At 41.7% G+C, this 15,581-nt stretch overlaps 1 protein-coding gene across 4 annotated transcripts in view; it reads left to right on the top strand.

Moving 5' to 3' along the window:
- The window catches only part of CMKLR2 (chemerin chemokine-like receptor 2), a 51,116-nt gene that overhangs the window by 28,401 nt on the left and 7,134 nt on the right, over positions 1 to 15,581 (top strand). For 3 of the 4 annotated variants that reach the window (XM_070421947.1, XM_070421948.1, XM_070421949.1), the window contains exon 3: positions 6,814 to 6,901. The exons of the other annotated variant lie outside the window; for it this stretch is intronic. The gene's annotated coding sequence lies outside the window, so the exon portion shown is untranslated. The remainder of the gene's footprint in view (positions 1 to 6,813; positions 6,902 to 15,581) is intronic. 4 annotated transcript variants of the gene reach the window in all.

Genomic DNA, 15,581 nt, shown 5'->3' with positions numbered 1-15,581 from the left:
TTCTCTGTTCATTACATATGGAAGAAATTTTCTAGTGTCCCTCTCTTTACCCTCCATGCCACCCAATCTCTCTAAGAAACTTAGCAGAGGCATCGCTGTGTTATATGCATTGATTGATAGAAGACTGGCTAAGCCACATAACAGAACTGTACATCCTGACCAATAGCCAGGAGAGCCATCAAACTTTATCACTGTAACATTCGAGTAACCACAACATAATTTCAGGGTTGGCAGAACTTTAGATATCATCAAGTCCAGTCATGTTTAATTCCTCATTTCCTTTTTCAAAATCCTCAATTTCTAGTTGCCTCTTTAAACATCTCCAGTTATAAGAAATGTGCGATTAGCTGACAGTTTTGTCTGAGAATGAAAACTCTATGGGTTCTTTTCGCTGCTACTCACTACTATATCTCTAGGGCCTAGAACACATAGTAGATGCTCAGTAAATATTTATTAAATGAATAAATGCCCATTTAAAACAACTATAATCTTTAGAAAGTTTTGCCTTATATTGAGCTAAAGGTTTCTTTAGTTTTACACTCTGGCAGATAAAACCCTCTTCTCTATGCTCGCCCTTGAAACATTTGAAGAAGTGACCCTGCCCTTTCTTTTCCAAGGTAAATAGCTTCCACCAGTTCATTCAACGCTCCCCACATGACATAGTTTAAAGTTTTCTCTCCATCATGTTCCCTCTCTTCTGGACATGCTCCAGTTTATCATTGTTCCTCTCACATTATAATTCCCAGAAAAGAATACAATACCCCCAGGTGCAGTCTTACCAGTTCCAGGAGAGTTGGAGAAATACTCCCCCATTTCTGTTAAAAAGCTCAAGGAAAATTTACTTTTTTCTTTAAATCCTCACCCGAGGATATTTTTTCCATTGATTTTTAGAGAGTGTGGAATGGAGGGAGGAGGGGAAGAGAGAGAAGCATTCAAGTGAGAAACACATCGATTGATTGATTGCCTCTCATATGCGCCATGACTGGGTTGGGGATCGAACCTGCACCCAGGGTACCTGCCCTTAACCAGGAATCAAACCCTCCGCCCTTCGATCCTCGGGCCGAGAAAAACCAGCCAGGGCTAAATTTACTTTTGATTATGATTATGATTTAAGCTGTCACATCTCTTTCTTGACTCACATTGAACTCATTCATGGTCAAGGAGAAAGCTTGTATTTGGGCAGAAATTTAGCATGTCTTATGGCAGAACAGGTCACCAAAGACACTAATCTTTGCCTTCCATGAGTAGTAGTGTACATCCCATGGAAATGCAAGTGAAGGCGGTTGATTGGCACGCTTCCCGGGCAAATCACATTGACTTCCTTCTCATGCATGGATGGTTAAAAGGCACTGAATAAGCCATTAGTCCTTATTACGGATCTCTTTAATATAGGCCTACCAAATCCATTTTAGCAAAATAATTCAGGGCCTGTAACTGTTGCTTAAGCATATCATCAGCTAGGAAAACCTGTCGGAGAAGATGATGTGCTTAGTGCTGTAACTGGCATAGAGTTCAGTGCAAGTGTTGCTTAACAAGTGACTTTTGAAGTGGCCGAAGACAGGTAGTTTCTGAAGAATCCTCTGGACACTGCCTTCCCATCCCATTCTCCAGGTCAGTACGGGAAAATTGGATTTTTTTTTAGAAGTCTTAGACTGGCCATTGTGAACTTCTCTTTTCAGAACCTTCAAAACATTATCTTGAAAGCAAGCTAAACTAAAGTGTCTTCAATTTAAGATGTCTGTGTTTACTATTAATCTGACTCTTCTTAGGTGGTTTTAAAGATGAGCTTAGAATTGCCAAGCTTTTTTGCTTTTTAATAACTAGTCTGAAGTTACTGAACACCGTTTCGGGGAGTCAGACTTTAGATTAAAATGGTTTGTCTGACTTTGCCTTGTTAAGAGAAAAATCCGTGAAAGGCAGAAAAGCTATAGGAACTTTAAAAGTAGAATTTTTAAAAAGAAATTTTATTGTATCGAGTGGATTGTCACTGAGTTCCTTCCAAGTGTCCTATCAGGAACGAGACTGCTTGCAACTGTGCTTCAGTGAAGGAATATTGTATTACTTGCACAGGTGCCAAGATATTTTCTGATTACTTTCTTGGACTTGAATACCTGGAGAAACCCTTGGCTTTGACTTATTCAAAATACTGAGACCATCGGGACAATACAGATACAAGCCTACATCCATTCTTTCTTATAAACCACCACACTTTAGTGACCTTTAGAAGTCACTTTTCTTTTCCTCAAGTACCAGACCTCTATTTCTGAGACAAGGTCACATGGTATCAAATATGAAACAGAGATATTAAATAAATTAACATTATTTACTGCAAATGTACTGTGTCCAGAACCAATTTGCAAAATAATATAGTTAAGGGGTCTCAGAAGTGGTTCTTTCCTTGAATTTCTACCTCTGGTCAGAGTAAGTAAATGGAAAAGATGGCAAAAGTGAAAATGAGCTTACAGTATAAAGAAAAGAGCTCTTAAAATACAGTCATGTGTTTCACCATGGAACCAGTATCTTTTGCTCCCTCCCTTCCTTCTTCCTTTTCTTTCTCCCTCCTTTTACTCTCTTCCTCCCCACCTCCCTTTCTTTGATAGTCAAGAAAGGAAGAGGAGAAAATAAAAGGGGTTTGAGCTATATGCACAAATGTCCTCTCCCCCTACTTTCTAGTTATGCAGACTTCAGTAAGAATAACTAGTTAAGAAGTGGAGATTCTGTTGCTTCTGCAGCTCTACAGCTGTTTTTTGGGCACTGCTGCATGTTTATAACCTTTTCTCACAGATGTTACATTTTATGAAATGTGACTCATTAGGGTGGTACTGGTATCTTTAAATGAAAAGAAATCCCAGAGGACTGAGTGATTACACAAGTCCGGTTCGCTCATAACCTGAAGTATCTGAATAGAATATATTCGCGGGGGGGGGGCGGGGGGGAGCAGCCATACTTAAATGAATTAGATAGAGCAATGACCTAAAATTCATTCCTTTCTCAGGGAGGAATGAGGGAGGGACAATATTCTTGTTTGGGGAGGTTTTGTTTTCATTTGCAGAATGTTTTTAATCTGTGTAGGCCTTTTGTTTTGGACCTTGGTCCATATTTTGGATCCAATGTGCAAAAAATAATTATTAATACTAGAAGACATTTTTTGAATGCCCACTCTGTGCAAAGTACTGGATTTAGTGCTACTGGGAGGCACAGAGAGTAGTAAAAGAGCTAGAATACATTGACCTGTCACACTTGAGCTTCTCATAAATGCTTAAAACTGCACATCAATCTGTCTTTTCCAGATGAGGCACCCGGGGTCCCACATGGGAAGGTGACTCATCCAAAGTCATGCAGCTAATGGCATTCAGAGCTAAAACTTAGAACCATCTCTCCTGAGGTCCAATGTCCTTTCAACAGACCAGGCTACTTAGTACCCATGGACTTAAATGTGTCAAGTGTCATGGCAGGTCGAGAACTAGGGTGAGGTGATCAAGGCAACATTTTCACAGGTGCCCAAACGCTTAGTAATCACACTTAATGCAAAAGAAATCCATGCTGAACAATAGATCAAAATCTTCAATGAAGTCAGAATCAGACTATTTGCATGACCCAACCTCACTTGCCTCACCCTAATCTTGGTCCTATGTCATGCAATCTGAACTTTTGGGTGGACCAAGGGGGAAACTAACAAGAAAATATTCCCACGGCTGGGAAAATTGTAAAGGAATTCCTGAATGTATAGAGTGAGGTGCTCAGATTTTCAGAGATGGACCACAAACTACCCACAGTAGTATCCTGAGATAAAATAGCTCATTTTGTTTTGTTCTTAAATTTTTATTTATTGATTTGAGAGAGAGAAAAGGAGAGAGAGAGAGAAGCATCAATTTGTTGTTCCACCCATTTATGCACTTATTGGTGCCTCCTGTATGTGCCCTGACCTGGGATTGAACCCATAACCTTGGCGCATTGGGACGAAGCTCTAGCAATTGGGCTACCTGACCAGGGCTCATTTACTTTATTTTAATAAGAAACTGAGACTGAAGAGCATGGGGGAAATCTCAAGATGTGACAGTGGGTCATGCCAACCACTAAAGGTCACTTTTCCCATAATGAACCCAGAGTCCTGAGGGCCTCACAGTGGGGTTTGATTGGAGGGCTTTGACCGAAACTAGAAACTGAGTTACAAGTTTTCTTTCACTTCTTTTATTTTCTTCACTCTCATGCGTGTCCTGTGCCTGAAGTGTTAAGCCAGGACCTGGATATTATACACTATTTGAAAGTACCCTTGCCCTTCAAAGGCCAAGAAGAAGTCACAGTGGGTTCCGGGAGGAAAGGAGAGGTGGTTGGGCAAATGCAGGCCTGGAGGTTCATATTCGGTCGAGTTCATCATGAGACCAAAAGGAGACTTGCGGTTTAACCTGCTGTGGAGCAGTAAAGACTATGCATGCGCCTGAACATCTTCAGCTTCCAGCTCTTGTGGGCAAGATGGAAATTGGTTCAGGTCCCTGGCCTGGCAATGTGGTTCTTCACTTCCCCACATTTTGCAGTGACTTTAGCAGGAGAGTCAGAGCCAGCCCCAGGGATAGCAGAGATTCGGGTGAGCGTGGGCCTCTGACACAGGTGTGACAGGAGCACAACGTCCAAAACTGTTCTCCAACGCTGGCTCCACTGGGCCTGGAGGTGAAGAGTGGTGAGGAAGAGTCAAAGAAAGAACCACGTAGCTTTCTCTTTTCTAGATGATTCTCAGCTTTCTCCTATCTAGTCATCCTCATTTGCAGGGAAGAGTGGTTCATTTTTTTTGTTTCAGGTTTTTCTTCATTAAGCCATAGGGACAGCTCTAGGGGGAAAATACACAGTAGAAATATTCTCTTAATCAGCATCCGAGAGGATTTCTGTGCTTTGGGTGCTTAAAACAGTTAAGAACCTGAGCATTGAGAAATTTGGATAAGAATTCTAAACATGTCAACTTGCCAACTAAGTGGCCTTTGCAAGTTCTTTAATTTTCCTCACCTTCAGTTTTCTAATCAGTAGAGAATAACGGCTCAAAAATAATATCTGTTGTCACAGATTCTTGTCCCTAAAGGATGACGTTAAAGGTCCCGTTCACACATGCATCAATGCCTTCTGTAGTATTCAGCAACCATTCAGTGCCTGAACCCCCGTAGAGCCCACGCAATGCAATCTGTCTGTTTGGTTTGTTGTGCTGTAGATTTTTAACATTCTCTAATTTGATCAGTTCTTGCTTCTAATAAGCCAACATTTTCCTGGGTATTAGGCCAACATTTTTGGCCCTAGCTCCAACACTGGAAAAACACAGAATAAACACCTTACTTTTTCCTTATCTTCAAGTGTCTGAAAATGGCTATCAGACTCCTCAAGTCTTCCTTTTTCACTGATTTCTTCCACCATTCCAACAAAGCCATCATCTCAAGTCCCTGCAGTCTCTCTACTCCTGTCTTTTTCACTGCGTTAGTTTTCCAGTGCTCTTCTCAAAATCAGTTTTGCAGAACTCAACAAGCTAGTCCAAATATAGACTGACCGTGACAAAGTGGAGGGCTGAGGTGGCTCCCTTTGTTTTCCTTACCATAAAATAACTAAAAGTGTTAATGATGACTGTCTTCTAAACTATCACAGTGATAATTCTCGGGCCCAATTGTTTGATTGTTACTTTTCGACTTGGTTTAACTTTATTTTTCACGTCTACATTTCATCCTGTACTCCCTCCTATCTCCTCCTAAGGGAGAAAAAAGGCAACGATATTTTCAGGCACAATCTTGTATGAATGGGAGGAAGTTTTAGAAATGTTGCTTTTCCCTCCTCCCTCCACTTTTTTTTTTTTTTTGCTGTCCTGTTGAATAAACATTACTGTTGCTATCAAAACAAGTTTCCCATCTGCCCCCTCACCAAGTTCACTTACTACTTCTTTGAATGATGAACAGTATTGTTTTGTGAAGTACCTATAACTTCAATATGATCTGTAAGTTCCTTGACTATTGTTCCTTTTCCTTTAGAACAAGAGCCTTCTCTTTAAGAAAGGAAATACCTTGCCCCGAGACTTCTGTAAATGTCACTGACAATGTGTGATTGAGAACCAAAACATCTTTAGTGCCAAGTAATGATGAAATAGAAAACAAAGGTATATTGTGATAGAGGCACAAACTTCCACTCTGTGCCCCTGACTTTTCTGAAGCATATCTGACTGCAGAGATTTCAGGTCATGGTAAGGATTCTAGACTTACACAAACATAGTCATGGTCAACTTTTAAAACAATGTTTAAGCCATGGTGGTATCTATCTATGAGATGTTTTGTGAACTGTTAGGGACCCTGTTGTGTCTGCTGCTTCCAAAATCAGTTCTTCAGGAGTCATAACACTGCCCAGAGCCATTGAAAAGGATTAACTCTTTAATTCTGATTGTCTGAATGAAAAGATCAAAAATATAAATTGAGATCTCTAGTAGCTATCAAGTCATGCCCCATAAAAATAAAGGCCCAGAAGTCCTGTGCCATCAAGGTTTTCAGATTCAGTGCCCACATTCTTCCTGCTAAAAAATTACCCATCACATAGAAATCCTTTTTCAAGGAAATACTGATTTGGGGGTTTCTTGTTGCGATAAACAAGGCTTTGAAATGTATCATCCATGATGGTGGTTCTTCCCCAGACTTTGGAGAGGAGTGAGCTAATGACCTAGATTATATCCTTTATTTATTTTTTTAAAGATGAAATTACCTTTTCATTTATTGATTTGAGGGAGAGAGAGAGATCAATTTGTTGTTTCACTTATTTATGCATTCATTGGTTGATTCTTTATGTGCCCTGACCTAGGATTAAACCCGAAACCTTGGTGTACTGGGACAACGCTCCAACCAACTGAACTACCTGGACAAGGTTAGACTATATCCTTTAGTCCAAGGTGAGTAAATTGCTCTTTTAAAAGAGAGAACTAGTCCTAGCCAGTTTGGCTCAGTGGATAGAGCGTCAGCCTGTGGACTGAAGGGTCCCGGTTCAATTCCAGTCTAAGGGGACATGCCTGGGTTGTGGGTTTGATCCCCAGTGGAGGGCATGCAGAAGGCAGCCAATTAATGATTCTTTCTCATCATTGATGTCTCTCCCTCTCCTTTCCTCTCTGAAATCAATAGAAAATATATTTTTAAAAAATAGGAAGATGCTGTAGATTCCCGGGGGGGGGGGGGTGGGGGGGTGGGGGGGGTGGGGAATAAATAAAAGAGAGAAGTAAGAGAAATATAATGCAGTATTCTTTTTTTTTTTTTTTTTTTTTTTTTTTTTAAATATATTTTATTGATTTTTCACAGAGAGGAAGGGAGAGAGATAGAGAGTTAGAAACATCGATGAGAGAGAAACATCGACCAGCTGCCTCCTGCACATCTCCCACTGGGGATATGCCGGCAACCAAGGTACATGCCCTTGACCGGAATCGAACCTGGGACCCCTCAGTCCGCAGGCCGACGCTCTATCCACTGAGCCAAACCGGTTTCGGCCAGTATTCTTTTTTCTCACCAGTCTTGGGCAGATATGGGAATAATAACGGCATTTGGGGGCTAGGCACAGGGTCCCCCAACTCAAACACCTTCAGAAGGCAGGCATTTTTTATTATTATTATTGATTTTAGAGAGAGGGAGGAAGAGAAACATCAATCTGAGAGAAACATCAATTAGCTGCCTCCTGTACACCCCTCCTGGGGATCGAACCAGCCTGTGCCCTGACTGGGAACCGAACCCGTGACCTTTCAGTGCCTGGGACAATGCTTAACCAACTGAGCCACACCGACCAGGGCAGTAGCTGCAATTATTGAGCATACTTTATTTACCCGATACTGAGCTGACCACCATTTTTTGAGGACTTCCTTATGTGATCGTCATAGTAACTCTATGACTTAGTACTATTACTATTCCCATATTTACAGTAGTAATAGTACTATTACTATTTTCAGGAAACGGAGATTTTGAGGTAGTAAGTGGTTTGTCTAAGATTCTACAGCCAGGAAGAGTAGAAGACTGGGATTTGAAGGCAAGCATTCTGATTCCAGAGTCCATATACCACTTTATTCCCTGATATTTAAATTATACCTGTGTTTATTATCTTATAGTCTTGAAAAGGAATAAAGCCTAAAAATTTCTCCCTGGCCCAAGGTTAATCATTCACTCTGTTTTCTCCCAGCAATCAACAGTCATCCCAATTGTACAAGTGGGGACACTAACATCTGGGTGGAGCATTAGTACAGCTGGAACTTAACTAGGCATTGACTCTTCAAATACATGCTGTGTCTTCTTAAACTGTCCAAGTGAAGCATGGTCAGCCTTCAAGTGCCTTTTATGAAAAGACCTTGATCCCAGTAGAGTGAAAATAGGTATCATTTCATTTCCACTGGATTCAGTTGTTCTCACTTTTTATTCGTAAAGGAAAAACTCCCAACCTCGCTGCCTTTAAAAGTGAATAAAACTATTGTATGTCTAAAATTAATTAGCTTTTCTATTTGAGGTTGATTTTCAATGCCAACCCAATAAAGAAGTTATTGTGAGGGATATACTTCGTTCAGCTAAGCTTCCTGAAAACTTCTGTTAATTTCCTAAGCGAATGTCTCTCAAATATCCCTCATTTCCATTCTCACTCTCACTGCCTAGGGCCCTTCCATCTTTGACTTCAGTGGTGACAACATCCTCCCAAACTGCTACCAGATGATATTTACAAAAACAAAGATTGATGATGTCACTCCCTCCTACAAACCTTTTTATTTGCTCCCAATTGGCAATGGAGTAAAATCCAAATGCTGAAGCATGATATTCAAAGGATTCTTTACCAGAACACTCCCCTTTCTTGTTGGCTCTTTTCCAGCCAAACCAAAAAGTTTCCATTCATCCTAATATGCCAAAGAATATTGTCATTTGTTTTAATGTCTGACATTAAGCAATAAAGGACATGGGAGCTACAGTTAGGCAACATTCTTCTCTATTAAAGAATAGGCTATGCCTTGGCTTGGGGTTAGAGCAGGGGTGGGCAAACTTTTTGACTCGAGGGCCACCATGGGTTCTTAAACTGGACCGGAGGGCCGGAACAAAAGCATGGATGGAGTGTTTGTGTGAACTAATATAAATTCAAAGTAAACGTCTTTTTTTTTTTTATTCATTTCAAACGGGCCGGATCCGGCCCGCGGGCCGTAGTTTGCCCACGGCTGGGTCAGAGGGTACAATCTATAATCACTGTTCTCTACCTCTTACGAACCAGCAATAGCTGTCAGTATCACACCCAACCTCCAGTTTCCATTTAAACCTCCTTGGCTTCCCTTGGCATCTTTATAAAACACTGCTATGCCTCAACACCTTCCAAGCTGAGATTGTTCACCCAGAGGACCGCCAAACATTCTACTGGTGCCAAACATACTGAGTGCAATCTGGAGTGTGGTATACAGTTTATATTTGATAGCTAGTGGAAAACACTGAACAATGCCTCAAAAATAACCCTTATGCCATATATATATATATATATATATATATATATATATATATATATATTCTTTTCAAAAAATGTCTCTTCCCTAAAAAGACAGCCCTTGAGAAATTAAGTTTGCTTACCACATATGTTTTCTGGGTCATGGATCTGTGGTTTTCACCAGAGAGTTTCTCTCTCATGTCCACTGATTCATTCAACTCGTTCCTGTCATCAATCAGAAGCAAAATACATGTTCCCTCAAGGACCCTTATGGTTTTCACAGGAAACACATTCAGCTCTTGAGTTCTTTTTTTTTTTTTTTTTTAACCAGGGTGTCTAGGGGGAACCCTACACAGGCAATCCACATACCCAAAGGTCAATCACATTGAATCCTTCTCTGTTCAAAGTAGATTAAAGCCTAAATTTTCTTAAGATTCTGTTAGGCATACATTTTAGCAATGGTCCCTGGAAACCTATCTGACTCAACATTATGGAACTAAATTAAACCTCTCTGCACTCACCAAATGTTCTGCCAGAAGGCATCTTTGTGTTCGTCAAGGTAGATAAACAAAATGCCTCCCTCTAAAGCCAAGCCTCGTTTAAAACCACATCGAAAAGTTTAATGATACACATTTCTACCAGATGTCCTTTCCCCAAGTCATCTGGATTTCTTAGACTATTTATCACTACACTTTCTGCCAGAACTCTTGCACGGAAATCTATTTACTCAGAAAAGAGTTTCAGCTTTACCATCCAGTAAATCGGAATGGATCCGAAACCAATTTGTTTAATTCAATAAGCAATTCTGTGCTCCAGAACTAGACATTTGCCACTTGAGCATCTGGGTAAATGCTGCCCAGGAAAGTGAAAACTTGGGTCCTCACTGCAGCCGAATCCCTGCAGTAAATATGCCTCTTCGCATTCTTGGGAAGCCAAAACCACAGATTTCAGGGATGCTTCTCTGAACTTTGCTCCACCCCAAGCATGTCTTACACATTCCTAACAGTCTTGGGCGGATCTGCTTATATTCATGTCCACATTGCAGCCTGCCACTTACTGAAGTGGCCACTCAAAAGCTTTTATGACCATGTAGACCTTTATTAGTCTTTATTTCTGTCAGAATTATTTATTTGCCTTTCAGCAGCACATATGGTTTAAGACAAATACGGTAGCTATTTTCTCTTTTTAGTCAAGTCTAAAAACTGCATCCTGGCATTGTTACTGTGTTTCTCCACGTGCTTCCAAATTGATAAAACCATACAATATCTCAAGGGAAAGTCACTGCCAGCCAACACGGTTTGACTGTTTAGTAAATGACAATGGGCCTAGCTGGTGTGGGTCAGTGGTTGAATGTCGACCCATGAGCCAAGAGTTCGTAGGTTCGACTCCCGGTTAGGACGTACGCCCGGATTGCAGGCTCAATCCCTGAAGGGGGCATGTAGGAAGCAGCTGATTGATCTCTCTCTCTCTCTCTATTCTTCTCCCTCTCTTTCTAAAATCTTTTAAAAACATATTTTAAATAAATATCTTAAATAAATAAATGACAATGTTTCCTTCAAGTCTGCATTTAAAGACCTACCTACTTTGGCTGCTGTCCATCCTCCTTCCAGTTACTACCCAACAAAGCTCCTTTCCATTGCCCAGAAATCCCCCCAGTTTCACCTGAGTCTGTACTCACATCCCCCCATCACTTCTCCAAAACACATATGCATGTGCCACATGGTTAAACTGAATAGATTTCCCCCATATTTTCTTTCTGTACCTCTTTTTGCCCTTTCTTATCTCACCAAGAATGAACAGGTAAGTATAACATGACATGATTGATGATACAGCAAAATATCAATTTTTAAAAGTTTGAAAACAAATCTCTTTCAGTTTAGGCCTTAAATTTAAATTGGCAGAAATGCACAAGGTAGTAAGTTTTTTTGTAGATCATATTTTTACTTTGAGGTTGCAGATATTATTTTGAGATTTCATTTTCACACCATTTGCATTCTCATATGTATTGTGTTATTTTTTAATCCTCACAAGAGGATATTATTTTTAAAAAATATATATTTTATTGATTTTTCACAGAGAGGAAGGGAGAGGGATAGAGAGTTAGAAACATCAACGAGAGAGAAACATTGACCAGCTGCCTCCTGCACACCCTCCACTGGGGATGTGCCGGCAACCAAGGTACATGCCCTTGACTGGAATCGAACCCGGGACCCTTCAATCCGCAGGCTGATGCTCTATCTACTGAGCCAAACCGGTCAGGGCTCCAGAGGATATTTTTATTTAAGAGAGAGAGAGAGAGAGAGAGAGAGAGAAACAAACATTGGCCGAAACCGGTTTGGCTCAGTGGATAGAGCGTCGGCCTGCGGACTGAAGGGTCCCAGATTCGATTCCGGTCAAGGGCATGTACCTGGGTTGCGGGCACATCCCCAGTGGGAGATGTGCAGGAGGCAGCTGATCGATGTTTCTCTCTCATCGATGTTTCTAACTCTCTATCTCTCTCCCTTCCTCTCTGTAAAAAATCAATAAAATACATTAAAAAAAAAGAGAGAGAGACAAACATTGAGTTGTTGTCACATTTATTCATGCAATCACTGGTTGATTCTTCTATGTGCCCTAACTGGGCATCAAACTGTAACCTTGGTGTATCAGAGTGACACTCTAACCAACTGAGCTACTCGGTGGGGGCTACTTCTGTTTTAATGTGTAGATTTCCCCTTCACAAAGCTCAAAACTTTTACAAATTTGCCTGCCCCAAGGGTCACAAACTTGCAGCTGGACTGAATGTGGCCCATAGCTATTTTGTTTAAAACAGTAATTTAGAATTTGGAAACTTTTCACATTAAAAATATAAATATTCAGCGAGTCTTCAAAAACTCTGGCAACACTAAATGCTCATTTTCCACATGGAAACAGTTGGCTAGAACTGAGAAGCTGCTGTTCACTGAAAGCAAGTCCGCTGCTCTTCGGTTCACCCAAACCCCATTATCTCCGGATCTGGACTACTGCGCCCATTACAGCCACCACCTGCTCCTGGGACATTCAGATGATGAAATAAAGGGCAGAGGACCTTCACTCTGCCAACACAGTATAGCTCCACTATCATCACAACTCAAGACCTGCCCCTCCTTTTCTTATACAGCAGGAGACATACCAGCCAACCATAGTCAATTGCAAAAACTCCCATATTCAGTCTCATTGGTTAAAAGAGTGTTCCTGAAATGCACTGGCTGTTTCCTCTGCCTTGAAAACTTGCCTGAAAATATCCACATGACTAGCCCCCTCACCTGGGTAGGACAGGTGTTAAATTCTGCCTTACTTTGCACTTTTCTCCATCTCACCCCTACCTTTAGCATCACCTCCACACAAAAACATCTGCTCTAAGTCGTGGGGGAACGCCAAGCTTATATTTCCCATGAACAATTCAGCTGGGCAGCACTCAGCTCCCCTTGAAGATCTTTCCCCTCGCCTAAACTGGTCTGGGCACCTAGTCAGCTTATCTGCCTTCCGGAAGATTAAGAACCTTTCTCGTACAGTTTTTTATTTGAAGAGATTCTGTTCAGATAGATCCCTCATCCTCAAGGTACTGCCTCACCCCAAGAGAATTGTGAGGGTGTCCTTCATCAGGCCCTGTGATCATTTGGATCAGTAATGACATTGGAAGTGGGAGGCTCCTGGATTATGGTGAGAATAGTGGTTGTGTGCAATTAGGGGTTTTCCACGGGCTTGTCCATGCCTGGGGAATGAGGTTTCTTCTACTCCATGCTTGGGGTTTGATAAGGTGATTTAGTCCACCACCTGGGCCATTTGGTGTAGAATTGCTAATAGCCTAAATACAGGTCCTAAGCACCAGAAGGTAAGGGTGTCCTAACATACAGGCAGAAAGACAGGACACGTACGTGAAGGAAAGAACTTAATGTTAAGGAACAGCCGAGATCCTGGGGATAGAGCTGTGGATCACAGCCAGAGAGATTCTGGCAGCAACGTTGTGAGGTGAACTCACAAACTCTTTTTTTTTTTTTTTTTTTTTAAATTAAATCTTTATTGTTCAGATTATTACATTTGTTCCTCTTTTTTCCCCCCATAACTCCCCTCCTTCCAGCTCCCACCCCACCCTCCACCCTCACTCCCCACCCACTGTGTTCATCCATAGGTGCATGATTTTTGTCCAGTCACTTCCCGCATCTCCCACACCCCTTTTTCCCCCAAGAATAGTCAGTCTATTCCCTTTCTATGTCCCTGATTCTATTATAATCACCAGTTCATTCTGTACATCAGGTTATTTATTCACTTGATTCTTAGATTCATTTGTTGATAGATGCATGTTTGTTGTTCATAATTTGTATCTTTACCTTTTTCTTCTTCTTCCTCTTCTTAAAGGATACCTTTCAGCATTTCATATAATACTGGTTTGGCGGTGATGAACTCCTTTAGCTTTTCCTTATCTGTGAAGCTCTTTATCTGACCTTCAATTCTGAATGATAGCTTTGCTGGATAAAGTAATCTTGGTTGTAGGTTCTTGGTATTCAGCACTTTGAATATTTCTTGCCATTCCCTTCTGGCCTGCAAAGTTTCTGTTGAGAAATCAGCTGACAGTCGTATGGGTATTCCCTTGTAGGTAATTGAGCCTCTTTCTCTTGCTGCTTTTAAGATTCTCTCTTTGTCTTTTGCTCTTGGCATTTTAATGATGATGTGTCTTGGTGTGGTCCTCTTTGGATTCCTTTTGTTTGGGGTTCTCTGCGCTTCTTGGACCTGTAAGTCCATTTCTTTCACCAGGTGGGGGAAGTTTTCTGCCATTATTTCTTGAAATAGGTTTTCAATATCTTGCTGTCTCTCATCTTCTGGCACTCCAATGACTCTGATATTAGTCCGCTTAAAGCTGTCCCAGAGGCTCCTTACACTATCTTCACACTTTCGGATTCTTTTTTCATTTTGCTTTTCCAATTGGGTGTTTTTTGTCGAATCTTTGGTTTGATTATTGTACTCCTCTGGTCTGCTATTGGGTGTAATATTCTTTATTTCAGTCCGTGTATGCTTACTTTCTAATTTCTTTATCGTAGCATCGAGGGTCTCATTAGTTTTCGTGAGGCTCTGCACAAATTTATGGCAAGCCCTCAAAATTGCGATTCTTAGCTCCATATCCTCCATTTCTGTCATGTTTTTTTGTCTCCGCATCTTTTATGCTTTCTTGGTGCACCCCCTTGTGGTCTCTGTGCGCAGTCTTGTTCTAGCCAAGCCTTAATTGTTGTAGTTAACACTAGAGGGGTTTGACCACCAGGCCGGCTGGCTGTGGAAATCAGCTGTGTGGAAAACGTCTGCCTTCTGGGGAGGTGCTAATCCAGCCTTTGCCTGAGGCAATCGGCAAATGGCTGTGCGCAGGTTTTGGGCGGGGCGGGATCAACAGGGCGGGCGGAGGGAGCAGTTATGGCCACGCTCAGTCCCGTTCCCAAAGGCTCTGCTTCTCAGAACCCCGGCAGCCACTGCAAACCTCGGAGAGAAAGCTGCCCTCAGGTCCCAACTGATGCCGGATAATCCCGCTTCTCCCGTTTGAGTCTGGGTCCCTAGAGACTCGCCCGGATCTGGAGCTCAGAGTCTGAGACTCACTCCCGGCAGAAAACGACAACCGCGCCCTCAGCCACCAGCCCGCTTTGCGCGCGCACCTCGGTACCTTTGTATTTTCCACACTGCGCCGCCTCTGAGCCTCGATTTGCTCTTCTCTTTCCTTCTAGTTGTAGAGTCTCTCTTCAGCCAGCCTTCCTGTGGTTCTGGGTGATGTCCGTTCAGTCTTTTAGTTGTATTTTTGAAATGGTTGTTTGCGGCAGCGGTCTCCGGTGTTTACCTACGCCGCCATCTTGGTCTCTCCTCTGAACTCACAAACTCTAACCTGAGTCTTTAAAATTCCATTGGTTCTAAACAGGATTTATAGAGAGCCAATTATGTGTTAAGCACATGTTAAGCACCTGTGATATGTGAAGACTTTTATTAGGCACTGTGGGGTTATAGAGATGGCATTGTTTCCAAGGGGTTCACAGTTTGGTAGGGCAAAAATTAAAGTTAAGTAAATTATAATAGTGTATCAAATATGTTAAGAATAGGATGACAGGGAAGGGAATATTGTAGTGGTTAAGAGCTTGGGCTCTGGGTTCAAC

The sequence above is a fragment of the Myotis yumanensis genome, unplaced genomic scaffold (assembly GCF_028538775.1).
Source record: "Myotis yumanensis isolate MYYU_CA2020_CCGP unplaced genomic scaffold, mMyoYum1.0.hap1 SCAF_8, whole genome shotgun sequence".
NCBI lineage: Eukaryota > Metazoa > Chordata > Mammalia > Chiroptera > Vespertilionidae > Myotis > Myotis yumanensis.
This window is presented reverse-complemented; position numbering and strand designations above follow the sequence as displayed.